This window comes from Monodon monoceros, unplaced genomic scaffold (assembly GCF_005190385.1).
Source record: "Monodon monoceros isolate NGI ecotype Baffin Bay Population unplaced genomic scaffold, NGI_Narwhal_1 Super_Scaffold_15, whole genome shotgun sequence".
Classification (NCBI taxonomy): Eukaryota; Metazoa; Chordata; class Mammalia; order Artiodactyla; family Monodontidae; genus Monodon; species Monodon monoceros.
The window spans coordinates 67,574,781-67,592,594 of record NW_021703771.1 but is presented as its reverse complement, the minus strand read 5'-3'; the positions used below and the strand labels follow the sequence as shown (position 1 = coordinate 67,592,594).

Sequence of the window (17,814 nt, the reverse complement as noted above, 5' to 3'; positions counted from 1 at the left end):
TTCAAGTCCACACTGTGTGGGTAAAAGGTAATTCAACATTCTGGGATGTTCTCTTTGTATTCAACTTCATGTTAGAGTGCCTGGGGGGATACAGATGATGTCTAAAGCCCTCTAGTGCTTACCAATTGGCCAAAATTAATTTTATTCTCTATGTTTCTGGCTTGGATATATTGAGTTTCATTGGGCAAAAAAGTGCTGTTGGTAATACTCAGGGTTTTATATTTTCCCTTTTAGGCTGGTCCAATTGAGGAAACGGAATCCTCTAAAGTCATAAGTAGAGGTGCAAAAGCCTTCAGTTGCTTCTATGTTACTGAAATCTTGAGGTAAGATGCCATATATTCTAGCCTTTATGTTCTCTTAAACTCTTGTGTTTCAGGTGTGTCAAGCCTTGTCTTCTATATAACACTTCAACATTTGAGGTCAGAGCCTCCTGGTTCTTTTGCGTTCTTCTCTCTGAGTCCCTAATGGGTGTCCAAAAGTACTTAAGTGACATCAACTGTTAATGTTTGATGGCAATTACCATTGCCAAACAGTTTGGTATTACAGTCAGTAACATCGAGTCATCTTGACCATCTGTATTTCCCCAAAGCAGTTCCTAAAGCCCCAGTGATTTATTTTATGTGGTAAGGCAATTCATTCAGTTGTTCTTAAGCAATTCACTTTAATTTTCTTAATTCAAGTAGAACTCTATATTGGTCTTTTTTTCTCCGTGTTCACCATTCTTCCCAAACGTCTGTCTGTATCTTTGTATACTTCTGTATCTTTTCAAACTTCTGTATCCTAAACTTCTCTATCTTCCTGAACATCTGAACCTTTGACCTCCAGAGGGTGTTGCCTTCATTCCTCCAAAACAGTTGCTGGGTACTGTGTGCTCATTTGCCTGGAGTTCCTGACCACAGTGAAGCCACCTGTATTTGTTTTGGATGCCTAGCTGCCCAGACCTACATGTTTATTATATTTATTCCCACCTGAGTATACCTTGCAGTGGTTGGTGGGAATTGGGGGACCATGTTAACCCTCATGTATATTCAGTTAAGTCAGAGAAATCACTCCTGAACTTAGCCTAATCAAAAAGGGGAAATTATTGGAAAGACCCAGGGTAGCTCTCAGAGAGGAAGAACTGTGTAAACCAGGAGTCAGATTAGCTCCTGCAGCAACAGGTCTAGAATCAAGGGCTAGGTAACATCGCGTACCCTCTCCTTCCCACATTGTTTTCTCCATTTCCTTTCTACATCAGTTTAATTCTCTCCTCCGACATACAAGCTTTCAACCTGTAGTAAAAACATGTGGTAAAAATATGGCTGTTCCAGATTCATATCCTTCCAGTTGTATAAAATAAAAGGGAAGATCCTGTTTTTAAAAAGCTAAAACCTGGAGAGGGGAACTCTAATGGCTGAACTTGACTTAGCTGTTCAGCTGTGGACTAGTTACTAGAGTCAGAGCAATGGAGTACTATCATAGGCCCTGTCTTGGTCACATGCCCACTCTTATGGCCAGGGTAGGTGGGGCAGCCCTGTGATAGACAGACCCTGCCGGAACCACAAGGCGAGAGTGAGGAAGCAGCTCTTCCCCCAAACAGGGATTAATGTTGACTGTTATGGACTGAATTATGTCCTCCTCAGATTCATAATTTGAAGCTCTATCCCCTAATGTGACTGTATTTGGACATAGGGCCTTAAAAGAGGTAATAAAGGTAAATGAGACTGTAAGGGTGACCCTAATCCAATATGACTGGTGTCCTTAGTATAAGAGAGAGAGAGAAATGCCAGGAATGTGAGCACACAGGAAAAAGCCAGAAGGTGGTTATGGCAGTCCTAGAAGACTAATACACTGTCCTAGGTGAGCAAACAATATCTATGACGTGGTACCTACCACACCCAGCTCCATTTTGCTCTGAAATTATCTTACAAAAGAAAGTTAAGGGCTTAGGAAATTAGCCAACTAGCTTTATAAAGAGATGCTCGCAGATTGGATGGTGTTGTCACCTGACCCAAGGGCAGCCCACTCCTAGGCTGGCTGGGATCCCTGTGTGTGTACGTGTGGGGGGTGGAGAGGGGTTGGGCAAAGGTTATTAGCTAAGTCATTCAGATTAGCTCCTCCTAGGATGTGGGTCATGGAAGACTGGTTTATTCCTAGCAAGAAAACAGCAAAGACTCTTCTGAAGAGGCAGAATCGCCATGAGAGAGAAATGGAGAGTAACAACTTCCTCCCGTGACCTCAGATCGTGACAGCTTGCCATTGGGGGTGACCAACTTGTCCAAGTTTTCCTGGACTTCCCTGGTTTTGACTCTGAAAGTCCCATGTCCTGGTGGGTTTTCTAATTCCTTATGAAGTCAGCCTCTCTTCTTTTAACACTAAGAGTCCAATTATGATTACAACTGTTATAATTTTTTCTGACTGTTATCCTGGGGAAATAGATTTTTTTATTAAAAAAACCCAAAATAGTGTTCTCGGTGAGTGAGTGAACTCGATATCTAGCCCTGGAGAGGAGAGGCAAGGAGAGAGAGGACAGGATGTGAATGTGGGGGCGACCACTGAGGGAGTGGGAGTTGGTGATGTAGAGTGAGATATGATTAGAGAGAAGAAGTATAAAATGAAATTAAAGACCAAAATGAGCTCTTTGAATATCGCCCCAGCGTTCAGTGCCTGTGGGTAAACATGGGGGCTAGTTTGCCGTAGCTGTAGACCTGTGGGTACAGAATGGCCATTTGCCTCTCTTTCCCCTTGATTCACTTTTACTTGATTCAAAAGGAAATTCAGGTTAAATAAAATCATCTTCTACATATGGCCACATAAAATTTCTTTTATCACCCTGTGTTTCTGTTTTGTTAAACTTTTCATCTTTAAAAGATGTCTATAGTTGTTACACTTATTTTTAAAAAATCTACCTCTTAACTCTTCAGTCTAGCTTCTCCCTTCACACCTCTGAAATCATCTTGTCCGTCTTTATGATGACTTCCTAATTACTAATTTGTATGGCTCCTTCTCCAACTGATCGTCCTTTCTAAGATTTCACACTGCTATTTTCACACTTTTGAAACTCGCTCTTCCTGTGGCTACTGAGATCCAACTTTCTTACGGGCCTCTCTCTATATGCCTTTGCTGACTCCTTTTTTTCCTGTTTCCTATAAATATTGACACTGCCAAGGGCATTCTTGATCTTTTTTTTTTTTTTTTTTTTTGCGGTACGCGGGCCTCTCACTGTTGTGGCCTCTCCCGTTGCGGAGCGCAGGCTCAGCAGCCATGGCTCACGGGCCCAGCTGCTCCGCGGCATGTGGCATCCTCCCGGACCGGAGCACGAACCCATGTCTCCTGCATCGGCAGGCGGACTCTCAACCACTGCGCCACCAGGGAAGCCCAAGACTGTGTACTTTTTGATGATAGGAACCATATCTTTTCTCTTTTTATCATCAACATCTAACCCAGTGTCTGGCACATGGTAAGTGCCCAGTGATTAAACTATCTCTGCTTCCACCTTTGCACCCCATCTCTATTAGTTTCTTATTGCTGCTATAACAAATTAGCACAAGCTTAGTGGCTTCAAACAAAATAAATTTATGATCTCACATTTCTGGAGATGAGAAATGTAAAATGTGTTGGAAGAGGCTGAATTCCTTTTAGAGGTTCTAGGAAAGAATCCATTTCCTTGCCCTTTCCAGCTTCTGAGCTGCCTGAATGTCTTGGCTCATGGCCCACTTCCATCTTCAAAGCCAGCAATGACAGACAAGTCTTTGACATTGTCTCACTCTTGACTCTGACTCTCCTGTCTCCCTTTTTCACTTATAATAAGGATCCTTGTGGTTACATTGGGCCCACCCAGACAATCCAGGATAATCTCCCTATTTCTCCCCAACTGATTCTCCACCTTAATTCCCTTTTGCCATGTGACATAGCATATTCAAAAGTTCCAGGGATTAGGACACGGACATTATTCTGCTTGCCACACCCTACTGTATATTTACTGCTGTTCTTTTAATTTTTATTTATTTATTTATAAATTTAGTTATTTTATTTTTGGCTGTGTTGGGTCTTTGTTGCTGCATGTGGGCTTTTCTCTAGTTGCGGTGAGTGAGGGCTACTCTTCGCTGTGGTGCATGGGCTTCTCATTGTGGTGGCTTCTCTTTTTTTTTAATTAATTAAATTAACTTATTTTAACATCTTTATTGGAGTATAATTGCTTTACAATGGTGTGTTAGTTTCTGCTTTATAACGAAGTGAATCAGCTTTACATATACATATATCCCCATATCCCCTCCCTCTTGCATCTCCCTTCTACCCTCCCTATCCCACCCCTCTCGGTGGTCACAAAGCTCTGAGCTGATCTCCCTGTGCTATGTAGCTGCTTCCCACTAGCTATCTATTTTACATTTGGTAGTGTATATATGTCCATGGTGGTGGCTTCTCTTGTTGTGGAACACAGGCTCTAGGCATGCAGGCTTCAGTAGTTGTGGCATGTGGGCTCAGTAGTTGTGGCTCGCGGACTCTAGAGCGCAGGCTCAGTAGTTGTGGCTCACGGGCTTAGTTGTTCCGTGGCATATGGGATCTTCCTGGACGAGGGCTTGAACCCATGTCCCCTGCATTGGTAGGCGGATTCTTAACCACTGTGCCTCCAGAAAAGCCCCTACTGCTGTTCTTTATAATTTTCTGTCTTACCCATGTCAGCCAGGATGAGAGTAGGATATGTTGTTGTTGTTCACCGTTGTACATCCGGTTCTTAGAAAAGTGCCTGGCACATAGAGAACTTTCAATAAATATTTAGTGAATGAAATCAATGGATGCATGCATGCATGCATGCATGCATGAAGCACTCTTGCTCTATCCAGGGCTGGAGGGTGTTTATGAGGTGAAGGAAAATGGAAGACCAGCGTTAAGTAGAGTGCCTGGATTTATCACAAATCTATTTATTTATTTATTTATTTATGGCCTTGCCACATGTCCTGTGGGTTATTAATTCCAGAACCAGGGATTCAACTCAGGCCACCGCAGTGAAAGCACTGAGTCCTAACCACTGGACCACCAGGGAATTCCCACAAATCTATTTTTTTAATGCAAGGAATTCTCTCATCTTTATCATTAAATGAAGAGGCTCATAACAGCCTCTAAGGACAGTTCCTAAGTCAACATGACAAGTTTTTCAGGGAGTTATAAGAATTTGCTTTAAAAATACTTCAGGAGATGAGAGTGTCCTGCAGCAGGCAGAGTGGGGGCCCAGGCTCCCACAAACTGACTCTGTGAACTTCAGAGCCAAGACAGTAGAGGAGCGTGTCTTAAGATAGATATATATGTATAGTTTTGGCTGTGCCATGCTGCATGTGGGATCTTAGTTCCCTGACCAGGGATTGAACCTGCAGTGGAAGGGAGGCGTCTTAACCACTGGACCTCCAAGGAATTCCCAAGATTGGTATATTTTAAATGCTCCCTCATTAATTTTTTGTGGAGAGGGCCATGGAGCTGACTAAGACAGTTTATCTATGTATGGTACACACATGCACACAACTAACAATCTCGAATGCCAAGACATTCCTCCTCCACCACTCATCTTCCTTATTTGACTCCCAGACCCCTGGCAGTTAGATCTCCAGGCCAGAGTTTGAAAGAGAAATCTCAGGGCATCTAATCAATCAAAGAAAAAAGACCTACAGATGGTGAAATTGGAGAGCATCAAGCTGTCCAGATAAGTCCTCTAATGGGAAGCGGTGGGTTGACAACCCCTCCCACCTTCTTAGGGACACAGATTGATTTTTTAACATCTCTCTCTTAAACGTGAATGGACAACAAAAAACTGTCTTGCTTCTGGGGAAAGCTCTGAAATGAAACAGAGACACCCAAATAAAAAAGCAGCAAATGCAGCATGTAGTCAACAAAAACTATATAGAAAGGAATAATATATTTAAAACGCTATCAATAGCCTCAAGAAATAAGAGAAGAGATTGCGTCCAGAAAATAAAAAAAATAGGACGCTATAAAATAGAAACATTCAGGAAACATAAAAAGAGTTTTTGGGAATTAAAAACATGTTAGCAGTTGAAAAGCTCAATTGAAGGGTTGGAAGATAAAATAAGGAAATTCTGAAGAAAGTAGAGCAAACAAAAAGGCAAAGAGATAAATGATTAGAGGAAAGATTGATGAATTAGAGGACCGGTCCAGACTGTCTAACATCTGAATAACAGGATTTCCAGACACAAAGAACAGAGAAAAATGAAGGGAATAAATTACCAATAAATAATTCACAATATTTTCTAGGCCTGAAAAACATCAGTTTCTTGATTAAAAGGGATTTGAAAGGGATCCCTGCCGAGCACTATAAAAGAAAAAGATGCAGTCCAAGGCACATCATCATAGAATTTAGGGATACTGAGGATGAAAAGAAGACTCTACAAACGCAGAATCTCTGATATGCTTCAGACACTTACAGGGTATCAGGAGTCAGAATGGTTTTGGACTTCTCAAAGCAACGCTGAGACTAAACGACAGTAGAGCTAGAAGATGGTAGAATTCTGAAGGAAAATTCTTTCTGACCCAGAATTCTGTGCTGACTCAAGCTCTTCACTCAAGTGTGAAGATAAAATAAAATTTCTGCTTGCAGACATACAAGGTCTCAAAACATTTCCACTTATCATTTCTTAGGAAGCTAGTAGAAGATACGGCAAGTACAAAATGGGAGCAAACCAAGAAAAAAGAGCCATGGGGTATGATAGAAGAAATAGAAGATAGAGTGCTGAAGGACTGGGGGGACCCTCAGTTCACTGGGCAAGGGTACTCAGCAGCCAGTGTGACTCGGGAGACCAGAAGGTTAGGGTGGCCATCACTGTGACACCTTAATCCATTGTCTGTATGTTTAACCTGACAATGCCAGAGCGCACCAGCCCAGATTCTAGTTTGCATTTGGCTTGTCTGAGCCATGTGCTGATGAGCTTTTTCTCCTCTTTCCATGCTCTGCTGCTGGATCAGCTGAGGATTATCTTTCCTACACTTTGGGTTACTCCAGGTGCTACAGACTGGCCATGGTAGAAGCAGAGAGAACAGAATGGACCCAGCATCTGGTATACACTAGACCCCTGCCAGATGCTCTGAGTACGATTGACCTCATTTTTCCAGAATTTCCTAATGGCTTTGCCCACTGAGTGCCCCATAAGGGCCTCTTCTGATTGCTCAAGGAAGCTGACATCTATGACCTAGAGAATCTTGAGCCTCATTTTACAATGCAATATAATTGGCTTTTTCCTTACACATCTAAGTTTGTGCTTTTGCTACTCTTTTTTATTAATCTAATTTCACTTTTATTAATATGTAAAATTATTAATAATAAAATATTTGTTTGAGGGAAAAATAATTTTTTCATCCTTGGGCCTTGATTGGTCCTTGCAGCAATATAAGAGTTGAGGACATGACTGTATGGGGGATAAAAAAAATGGCCTTGGCTTGTTGATGATTAGACTGAGGACCACCTAAAAGAGATGGGTGATAGGAGCAGATACGATTAGTGGTCAGCTATTCCTGCAAGTTGTCTAAGATCATGGGGCTGAGGTGAGCATCCTCATGGCCGTCTCCACAATTATCTTATTAGAGCTTATTCCGATTTTCCCTTTGATAGGATTATCCTAGCCATTAAGGGCAGAAGGCTAAGATTCAGGCCAATTTCAATTGTAGTCACAGACTTTGTCCTCCAAAACCGTCTGTAATTTTCCACTATCTCTGAACTTTAAGGATAATAAAGACAGTATGGGAATGGCTGTACATAAACAATTCTGATTTCTTAAAGTTAAGCGAATGTTCTGTGCCCTTTGCAGCATCTTGAAACCCTTCCTCAAGTGTTCACAAATTTCTCTTGTCTCTTTTAGTGGCTGTTGTCTGTAACACTGATCTTTTCCTGAGCTATACTGTTATTTATTTTTTCTTTGCTTCTTTTATTAGACTGTGAGTTCCTAAAGGGCAGCAAATACCTTCCTCTCTAATTGGTCCTTTAGTTTCTACATTACATTGCTTTGGAAAAGTAGGACCGCCTTCCATCTCTTGAGTCCTTGTTATAATCTAGGTCAAGCCCATTATAACTGTCTCACTGCATGTGTACAACAGCTCAGTGAGGAAGGGCAGATTATCATCGCCACTCTCTAGATGAGAACGCTGAGGCTTGGAGGGCTGAATAAAGTGGTCCCTCAGAGAGGGAACAGCCCAGCTGGGAATCGAAGCCATGGCTGTCTGATTCTGCAGCTTGAGCGACTAAGCCCTACATTATTCGAGCTAACCATTCACTTCCTTTTTGTTTCAGACAGAATAGTTTTCTTTCAGCCTTAGGAAGGTAAACTCGGGAATTTGTCACAAAAGGCCATGAATGTTGTTTTTCTGTTCATTTCTGCCATTTCTTATCTATTACAATTTTTCCTTTTCACTAACTGAAGGGGCTGTGGCTGGGACAGCAACAGAAATGAGGGAAGGCTGAAGGGTCTTGGGGAGATCCAGAGTTTGGGGTCTGTGGCAACAATCAATATGCTAATCACCTAACAATCCCCAAACAATTTAACATGAGTACTTCCAGCATCCTGGGACCCACACTTTCCATTTCTATTCCCATGCAGTGGGGGACACAAAAGCACTCTGTTCAGGTTAGCAGGAGGCCTGGCAGAATCCCAGCCCCACTCTGTCCCCATGTCCACACCCTTGTGTGGCCCCCTCGCCTGTCATTCCTCTGGATAAAAGGGACCATGCCTCCCAGCGGTGGGGTATGCCCACCATTCCCAGTTGAGGTTATGAAACCTGCTGTCTCAAGGAAGGAGAAAGAATGAAAATTGTTGGGTAGGGGGGCAATGTGGACAGGAATAAAGAGAAGCGGGCTGAAGGCTGATAAATGGGCAAAAATAATGAGTTAAAAAACTGCCTTGCTAGCAAATGGCCAGAAATCTGGGAAAAGGAGGAGGAGGGTCCCTGTGGAGATGGGAGGTAGGCCAGAGAAAGGAGAGAGGGAATGGGCCACAGCCATCTCCAAATTATTTTTCCTGTATTGTCGTTTTAAATATTTGATACATACAGAGGAATATGTACATATCCCAGGTTATTTTTAAGCTGTTAGAATTTCATGTCTAAATAAAGTGTGAGAAAGCACACAGTAGGTAAGACAGGCTCTCTTCCTGGGTGAGAATGCAAGAGGGGAGATATGTCTCTGCCTCGCGTGGAGCATTGAAAAATTGCCCCTTGACTGCTTGAAAGAGTATATTGCAGTTAAAAAAATTATTTTTAGGGAAGTGAACAGCTTTGCCCTGTTTTCAGGGCTCCCATTCACATCCCCTCACAGCTGAATTGGAGAGATGCTTTACATTCAAGCCCTTCTGCAGGGAAACAGGCATTTTAAAAAAATAATTAATTAATTAATTAATTTTTTGGCTGTGTTGGGTCTTCGTTGCTGTGTGCAGGCTCTCTCTAGTTGCAGCGAGCGGGGGCTACTCTTCGTTGCGGTGCGCAGGCTTCTCATTGTCGTGGCTTCTCTTGTTGTGGAGCATGGGCTCTAGGCATGTGGGCTTCAGTAGTTGTGGCATGCGGGCTCAGTAGTTGTGGCTCATGGGCTCTAGAGCTCAGGCTCAGTTGTTGTGGCGTACGGGCTTAGTTGCTCCGAGGCATGTGGGATCTTCCCGGGCCAGGGCCTGAACCTGTGTCCCTTGCATTGGTAGGCAGATTCTTAACCACTGTGCCATCAGAGAAGCCCGAAACAGGCTTTTCTCTTGGTCGTAGTCTTAATTGATATTAAAACAATAGAGCACTCTGTGCCCTAAAAAACTCTTCTTAAAAATTAGATTATGTAGCAAGAGGTTAACTCAGGGAATACTATTTGCAAAAATCCAGTAACTCTAAAACTTAGGACATCTGTCAAGAGCAATTTGCCTGAAAATGAGCCTGACTAGGATTTGGTACTCACTGGTGGTACCTCATGGATGACAGCCCAGGTGTTTTCTACTCTTATTTTTTGAGTTTCTTCCCCTGATCTCTGGGACTCTTTGCTCAGGCCCAGATAACAAGGATGGAAGCACATAGGAAGCTGAGAATAAGAATGTCAAGTTCTTGGTCTCTATGTGCCAAAGTCCTCAGCCCAAACATGACATAGGAGTGGTTTGAAAGAAGATGAAATTGGGCATCACTGGTCCCTGTCATGAGCAGATGAAGAACCTCTAAGCTGGAGAAGGGGAGAGAGTTCAAGAAGGATTGAGAAAGTTAGATTCCAGAACAGGGCTTTGCAGCCTGTGCCCCAGATTGAGCCAAGTCATTGGTGAGATAGAGGAGGATGAGAGAAAGGCCACAGAATTCAGAGGTTGCTCTGGTGGAGACATCCCGATGCCTGGCTTTTGGTCTGGAATTCTCTCCTGCAGGAATATACTCAATAATGCAATGGATTTACATATAAACATGCCATTTGTTTTCCTTTTTAATGGGGATTGTGGAAATAGAATTTAGAAGGATCTTTGTGTTCATGTGATGAAAACCGTACAGATAGTACATCTGTATGTGAAGGTGCATGTTTTATGAATCCTAATATGATAATAAGCAATGCATTTGACTACGTTAGGGAAAAAATAAATTACCTTTTTAGTCCCTCCATTGACAAATCATATCACAAAAACCAAGTATGAGTCAAAAAAGGCAAGGAAAAAGTAGCATAGAGGTGACACGGACAATTAATGACCAAGAATATTTGTTACCTTTCTGGATTTTCTGTTCGTGGTATTTGTCAGCTTTGTAAAATTAGTGATTTGTTGTGAATAAGTGTTCATGTTTGTATCTAATTTTTAGTGTATAATTTTGTATTGCATTCTTTTTCTTAAAAAGGGCCTCCAATCTGCTGCCCACGTAACTGTATTAGTTCCTGAAACAGATATAGGAAAAAAAAAAAAAAAGAATAGCAATCTTTGTGCAGTGAACTCATGTCTCAAAAATGCCCTCATGAGCATCTCAATATGAGATCTTGAGGGATGCTGGTCTCTAGGTCTCTTTTCTGTGTGATGTGTTTGGTTTGGTATTAGCAGGAGGGCCCCTAGACTGTGTGGGGCTCCAGGCAATTTTTTTTTTTTTTTTTGCAAGGCCTTTGTCTATCTAAACAATTTGATTAAAAATTTATTACAAAATCCATGGGCCTCTGTCAGGCATAGGTAGAAAAGAGGTGTTCATGTATTTGTTTATTGTCTAATCGGTGCACATAAAGTTTCTTTGTAGCATCCATTTCTTCCTATTTAGGTCCAGGAGCTGTTTCTTCCAGTTCTTTATTATCAAATGTATCATTTCTGGCTTCTTTCTTTCTTTCTTTATTTTTGAGTTTCCATGTTCAATTTTTATTTTTTAAATATCTTTACTGGAGTATAATTGCTTTATAATGGTGTGTTAGTTTCTGCTTTATAACAAAGTGAATCAGCTTTACACATACATATATCCCCGTATCTCTTCCCTCTTGCGTCTCTCTCCCTCCCACCCTCCCTATCCCACCCCTCTAGGTGGTCACAAAGCACCGGGCCGATCTCCCTGTGCTATGCGGCTGCTTCCCACTAGCTATCTATTTTACATTTGGTAGTGTATATATGTCCATGCCACTCTCTCACTTTGTCCCAGCTTCCCCTTCCCCCTCTGTGTCCTCAAGTCCATTCTCTACGTCTGTGTCTCTATTCCTGCCCTGCTACCAGCTTCATCAGTGCCATTTTTTTAGATTCCATATATGTGCGTTAGCATACGATATTTGTTTTTCTCTTTCTGACTTACTTCACTCTGTATGACAGACTGTAGGTCCATCCACCTCATTACAAATAACTCAATTTCATTCCTTTTTATGGCTGAGTAATATTCCATTTGGCTTATTTCTTATCTCGCAACTAGAGATGATGTAGCAATGCTAGTATTACTCACAAAGCTGGAATCTGTTTGCACTGTTTGCGGTATTACCTCTGCAATTCTCTGCTACCTTTGATTCAATGCTGATCACACCATTACTCACGATGTCACATCACCCATCTGCCACCCATGAATACTGGCTTCCAGTGAGACACAGTAAAGTTGTTACTATGCTTTGTTGATGGTGACCACAAATGCAGGTCTCACCCCAGTTGTGCAGGGAAATGTGAATGATATTTATTTTTCTGGTCATGGTCAATGTACTGTTTGGAATTTTAGGGCATGGATGTAGAAGTCTTTAGACTATAATCAGTGCACTTCTGGCATGTGATCTTTCTCAATGTTGACCACACTGCTGCTTTCCAGACACTGCCACGAGCTGGGAAAAGACGTGGGGGCCTGTGGGTAGAGCAGGAAGGGCAGTGCCATCTGTACAAGCAATGTCCCCTGATCATTTGGCATGATTAAAACCATCCTGGGGTAGCACAACCGCACCAGTCAGAGGTGAGAGGCAGAAATCAATCGGAAAGGCAATGGGTGTGCTGAGCAGTGATTTTAAAGCCCCCAGAGGAGACAGGGGCAAGCAGTTCCAGGGGACTGCCTGACACGGCATACAGAGCTTGCAGGAGGGTTTGGGTGGTCAGCCCAGACGCCAGAGTACGGAGTGCACAGGGTGAGGCATTCTTGCCACCACAGGAAAAAGATGCCTGCTGCCTCCAGGGGCTGTGCTCATGGGCAGCACAGCAGTCAGGATGTAGGCGTGAGAATCAAGGCATGGGTCCAAATATGTGGCTCAAACCCAAGTGTTGGCAGTGAGCTCTTAGTAGCCCAGAGACCTAAACTTGCTATGTGTCTGACATAAGTGAGAGTCGCTCACGCTCTGCATATCAGCACCATCTGGAGGCCCAACCTTTCATGATCCCTCAAAAGCAATATTGTGTTAGTCAGAGGGAGCAATCTGCTTGCCCGGCCTCCTTTCTGTTACTGGAACCTTGCCCTGGGGTCTCGGGTTGACCCTATAGGTATGAATCCCTGAGCAAATAGGGGCATATGGTTGAGCCCAGGTGAAGGGTAGAGGGTCAGATAAGAAAGAATATGGGGCCAGGACTTCTGAGGGTCCCAGTCCAAGCTCAAGGCTCCCTGCCCAGGTGTCATTGCTAGCCTCAGCTGATCCCAGGCACCAGAGGGGACTTAGAAAATCTTAAGGAGTGCACTTCAAAGTATGGGGCTACCTGAGGCTTAAGAGTCCGGAGCAAGGACACTGCTTGCTCAGGAGTAAGGGATGTCTACTGGATATCAGAGTGACGCTGGCCTCATAGAATGAGTTGGGAAGCGTTCCTCCCTCCTCTGTAATCTATAACTGTTTATGCAGGATTGATATCCTTTGTTCTTTAAATGTTTTTCCCCAGTTTTATTGAGATATAATTGGCCTATAACATTGTGTTAGTTTAAGGAGTACAACATAATGATATGATATATGTATATACTGGAGAATAACTAGCATGATAAGTTTAGTTAACATTCATCACCTCACAGTTGCAATTTATTTTCTTGTGATACGAACTTTTAATATGTACTCTCTTAACAACTCTTTTTTTAAAGATTTATTTATTTATTTATTTTAGGCTGTGTCAGGTCTTAGTTGTGGCACACGGGATCTCCATTGAGGTGCGTGGGCTCCCCTCTAGCTGTGGCCTGGTGGTTTTCTCTTCTCTGGTTGTAATGCGTGGGCTCCAGAGCGGGTGGGCTCTGTGGTTTGCTGCCCAGGGGGTCTAGTTGTGGCACGCGAGCTCAGTAGTTGCAGCACGCAGGCTTAGTTGCCCCGTGGCATGTGGGATCTTAGTTCCCAAACCAGGAATCGAACCTGCATCCCCTGCATTGTGAGGTGGATTCTTTACCACTGGACCACCAGGGAAGTCCCTCTTAACAACCTCCAAATATAGAATATTGTTAACTATAGTTACAATGTTGTACATTACATCCCCAAACTGCTTTATCTTATAACTGGAAGTTGGTTACTTTTGACCATTTTCATCCATTTCCTCCACCTTCTACTCCCCACTTCTGGCAACCCCCCTTCTGTGAGAGATGACTCCTTCTCTTTTTCCTTCTTCTTCTTTGTACTTTAGTGCCTTCATTTTAGGAATTAGTACCCCAAACATCCCTTTCATGACTTGGGGCTCTCGATCCTCTCCAGGCTCAATGTCATTGTCTATAATCCTTACTCATCTGGAGGGTTCCTTCATGTTCCCAGTCTATGCATTCATTTGTTCATCGGTACAACAGCTATTAAGGCTGCCTCATGCCAGGCACACTGAGGACCCCAGGACACAGTGAGAACATGGTGGACGCAGCCCGGCCTTCCAGGAGGGCATTAAACCACTAAACAAAGAGTCACCCCACCTTTACCTCTGCTCTACAGACCAGTGAGGACCCACGGGGTGCCGGGGCAGCTCCCTGGGCCTTTGCCAGCTCCTGGTCCTGCGCAGGGACAGGGTTGGCCATGGGGACTGCCCAAGGGCCGGGGTCCCACCACCCACGTGTGAAGCAGAGTTGGTTCCGCTCCCTGCGACGCGGCCACGGGGGTAGCCGGAGAGGTCGTTTGGTCACAGCCCTTGGGTTCCCCAGCTGCTCTGCTCACAGCCTGCACCAGGCAAATGCGGTCGGGTTTCCCAGTGTAGGTGCCTAGGCCAGTCCCCCGCCCCGGGCCAGAATTGTGTGAGAGACGTCTTCAAAGTGGGGATTATATTATTTCTTCTTTAAGTGTCTCATAGAATTTTCCAGTGAAGACTTCTGGGCCGGGAATTATCTTAGTGACAGTTGAATTAGGAATTCAATTTATTCAGTTTTTATAGGGAATTTAGGTTTTCTATTTCTTCCTGAGCACATTTTGGTAATTTTTTCTTTTCAAGGAAATTGTCTATTTTATCTAAATTTAAATTATTAGCATAAATTTGTTCATGATATTCTCTTATGACCCTTTTAATGTCTGTAGGATTTCTAGTATAGTGTAGGATTTCCCTTCTTTCATTCCTAATATTGGTGAGTGTTTATCTTCTTTCTTTTCTTGATCAGTTTAGCTAGAAGTTTATCAATTTTATCAATATTTTCAAAGAACCATTTTTTGGTTTCTTTAACTTTATTGTTTGTTCATTTCCTGTTTCATTCAGTTTTGTTCTTATTATTTCCTTCTGTCTTTGATTTCAGGTTTGTTTTCATTTCTTCTCCTACCTGTTAAGGTAGACGATTAGAGCATTGGATTTAGACTTTTTTTTTTTTTTGCGGTACGTGGGCCTCCCACTGTTGTGGCCTCTCCTAGACATTTTTTTTTTTCCCTAAAATAAGTATCTGTAGCTATAAATTTTCTTCTAAGCACTATTTTAGTTGTAGCACACAAACTTTTTATTTTTTTTTTGCGGTACGAGGGCCTCCCACTGTTGTGGCCTCTCCCATTGTGGAGCACAGGCTCCGGACGCGCAGGCTTAGCGGCCATGGCTCACGGGCCCAGCCACTCCACGGCATACGGGATCCTCCCAAATCGGGGCACGAACCCGTGTCCCCTGCATCAGCAGGCAGACCCTCAACCACTGCGCCACCAGAGAAGCCCAGCACACAAATTTTGATATGTTGAGTTTTCAATATCACTTAGTTCATTTTAATCCCATTGTAGCTGAAGAATATACTTTAAATGATTCCAATCCTTTTAAATATTTGAGACATTGTATTGCTCAGTATATGGTCTGCCTTGTTGTATGTCCTGTGTGTACTTGAAAAGAATGTGTATTCTGCAGTTGTTACTAGGAGTGGTCTCTGTCAATTAGGTTAAGTTGGTTGATAGTATTATTTAAGTTTCTATACCCTTACTGATATCTTGTTTAACTGTTCTATCAATTACTTACTGAGTGTTAAAATATCCAATTACAATTGTGGATTTGCTGATTTCTTTTTCAAAACTATGAGTTTTTCCTTATATATTTTGACACAATTGTTAGTTGCACGCACATTTAGGATTGTTATGTCTTTTTGATGAATTAGCAATTTTATCATTATAGCATGTTTTTCTTTATTCTGGTAGTATTCTTTGTTGTGAAGTTTATTTTGTCTGCTGTTAATTTAGCTATTCTAGCTTCCTTATGACTAGTGGTGCATGTTATATATTTTTAATCCTTTTATTTTTAACCTGTAACTTTATTTTAAAAATGGATTTCTTATAGGCAGACTATAGTTTGGTCTTGCCTTTTTACTCAGCCAGAAAATTCCTAACTCTTATTGAAATATTTAGATTCATGTAATTATTGAATGATTGGGTGTAAATTTTAAATCTTATGATTTATTTTCTATTTGTCCCATATGTTTTATGCTTATTCTCCCCTTTTACTGCTTTCCATTAGATTATTTTTTTAACTTTATTGAGAAATAATTCATGTACAATAAACTGCATTCTTTTAAAATGTACATTTGGTAAGTTTTGATAGTTGTATACACATATTGAATCACCACCACAATCAAGATACAGAACACTTCAATAATTGGGCATTTTTAGTATTCCATTTTATCTCCACAATGGGTTTATTAGCCATATCTCCCCTTTTTAGTAGTTGCCTTCGGATTTACAAATTACATCTTTAATTTATGACAGTTTGTCTTCAAAAACAGTATACCAATTTCTGAATTATGGAAGAACCTTACAAAGTTTCCTTCTCCCATTCTTTGTGCTACAAGTTTTCATACATTTTACTCCTACATGTGTTTTAAACCTCACAATGTATTGTTTTATTTTTGCTTTAAACATTCATTATCTTTTAAAGAGATAATAACATGAGAAAATGACATATATTTACTCACAAATTTGCTATTTTTAATATTCTTCATTCTGTGTGGACAGCCAAGATCCCATCTGGTTTCATTTGCCTTCTGCCCGTACTGCAGGTGTAGTGCTGCTGAAAGATTCTCTCAACTTTAATTTGTCTCAAAAAAATCTCTATTTTGCCTTAATTTTGGAAATACATTTCTCTGGGTATGTAACTTTAGGTTCACTGTTATTTTCTCTCAGCACTTTAACGATGTCATTACATTTCTTTGAACTTGCATAATTTCTGAGAAGAAATCTGTGATTCTTATCTTTATCCCTTTCTATGTAATCTGTCTTTTTTCTACGGATAGTTTTAAGATTTTCTCTTTATGACTTGCTTTCAGTAGCATGATTATTATTTCTCTTGATGTGATTTTCTTTGTTTTTATCCTGCGTGGGATCTGTTGAGCTCAGATTTGTGGATTTATAGTTTTCAACAAATTTGGAAAAATTTCCGCCATTATTTATTCAAATATTATTTTCTGCCTCCTCCCCTTCTCTTCTTTTTAAAAATAGGACTCCAGTTATATATATATAGTTCCACAAGTCACTGAGACTGTGTTCATTTTCTTCCTCCAGTCTTTCTATTCTCTGTGCTTCAGGATGGATAATTTCTATTGCAATATTTTCACATTCACACATCCTTTTCCCCCTACATTCTCTAATCTTCTGTCAATCCCATTCAGTGTATTTTTTATACATAAAAGTTTTGTTTGCATTTTTAACATCTTCCTTTTTTTCTCCCGGTCATGTCAACTTTCCCTCTGTCTTCTTGACCTATGGAGTACATTTATAATAGTCGCTTTAATGTCCTTGCCAGGTAATTTCATCTCTATCAATTCTGAGTCTGTTTCTATTGACTGACTTTTCCCTTGGTTTGGGGTCAAGTTCTCCTGCATCTTGCGTGTCTATAAATTTTGATTGGAGGCCAGGCATGATAAATTTGGTCTTGAGTGTTGGATTTTTGTTTTGTTTTGTTCTTCCTTAAAGGGTAGTGTTCTTTTTTCTCTCAGGCAGTTAGTTTCTGAAGATCAGTTTAATAATTTTGAAGCTACTTTTAATGCTTTGAAGAGTGGGACTTGAGTAACATTTACTCAAGA

The 17,814-nt window shown here is 41.6% G+C and overlaps 1 protein-coding gene across 4 annotated transcripts in view; it reads left to right on the top strand.

Moving 5' to 3' along the window:
• Positions 1 to 3,154, top strand: part of ADAT2 (adenosine deaminase tRNA specific 2) — an 85,607-nt gene extending 82,453 nt beyond the window's left edge. For all 4 annotated transcript variants that reach the window (XR_003793684.1, XR_003793683.1, XR_003793685.1 and 1 more), the window contains 2 exons: positions 235 to 323; positions 2,137 to 3,154. The gene's annotated coding sequence lies outside the window, so the exon portion shown is untranslated. The remainder of the gene's footprint in view (positions 1 to 234; positions 324 to 2,136) is intronic.
• Positions 3,155 to 17,814: the final 14,660 nt, after the last annotated feature.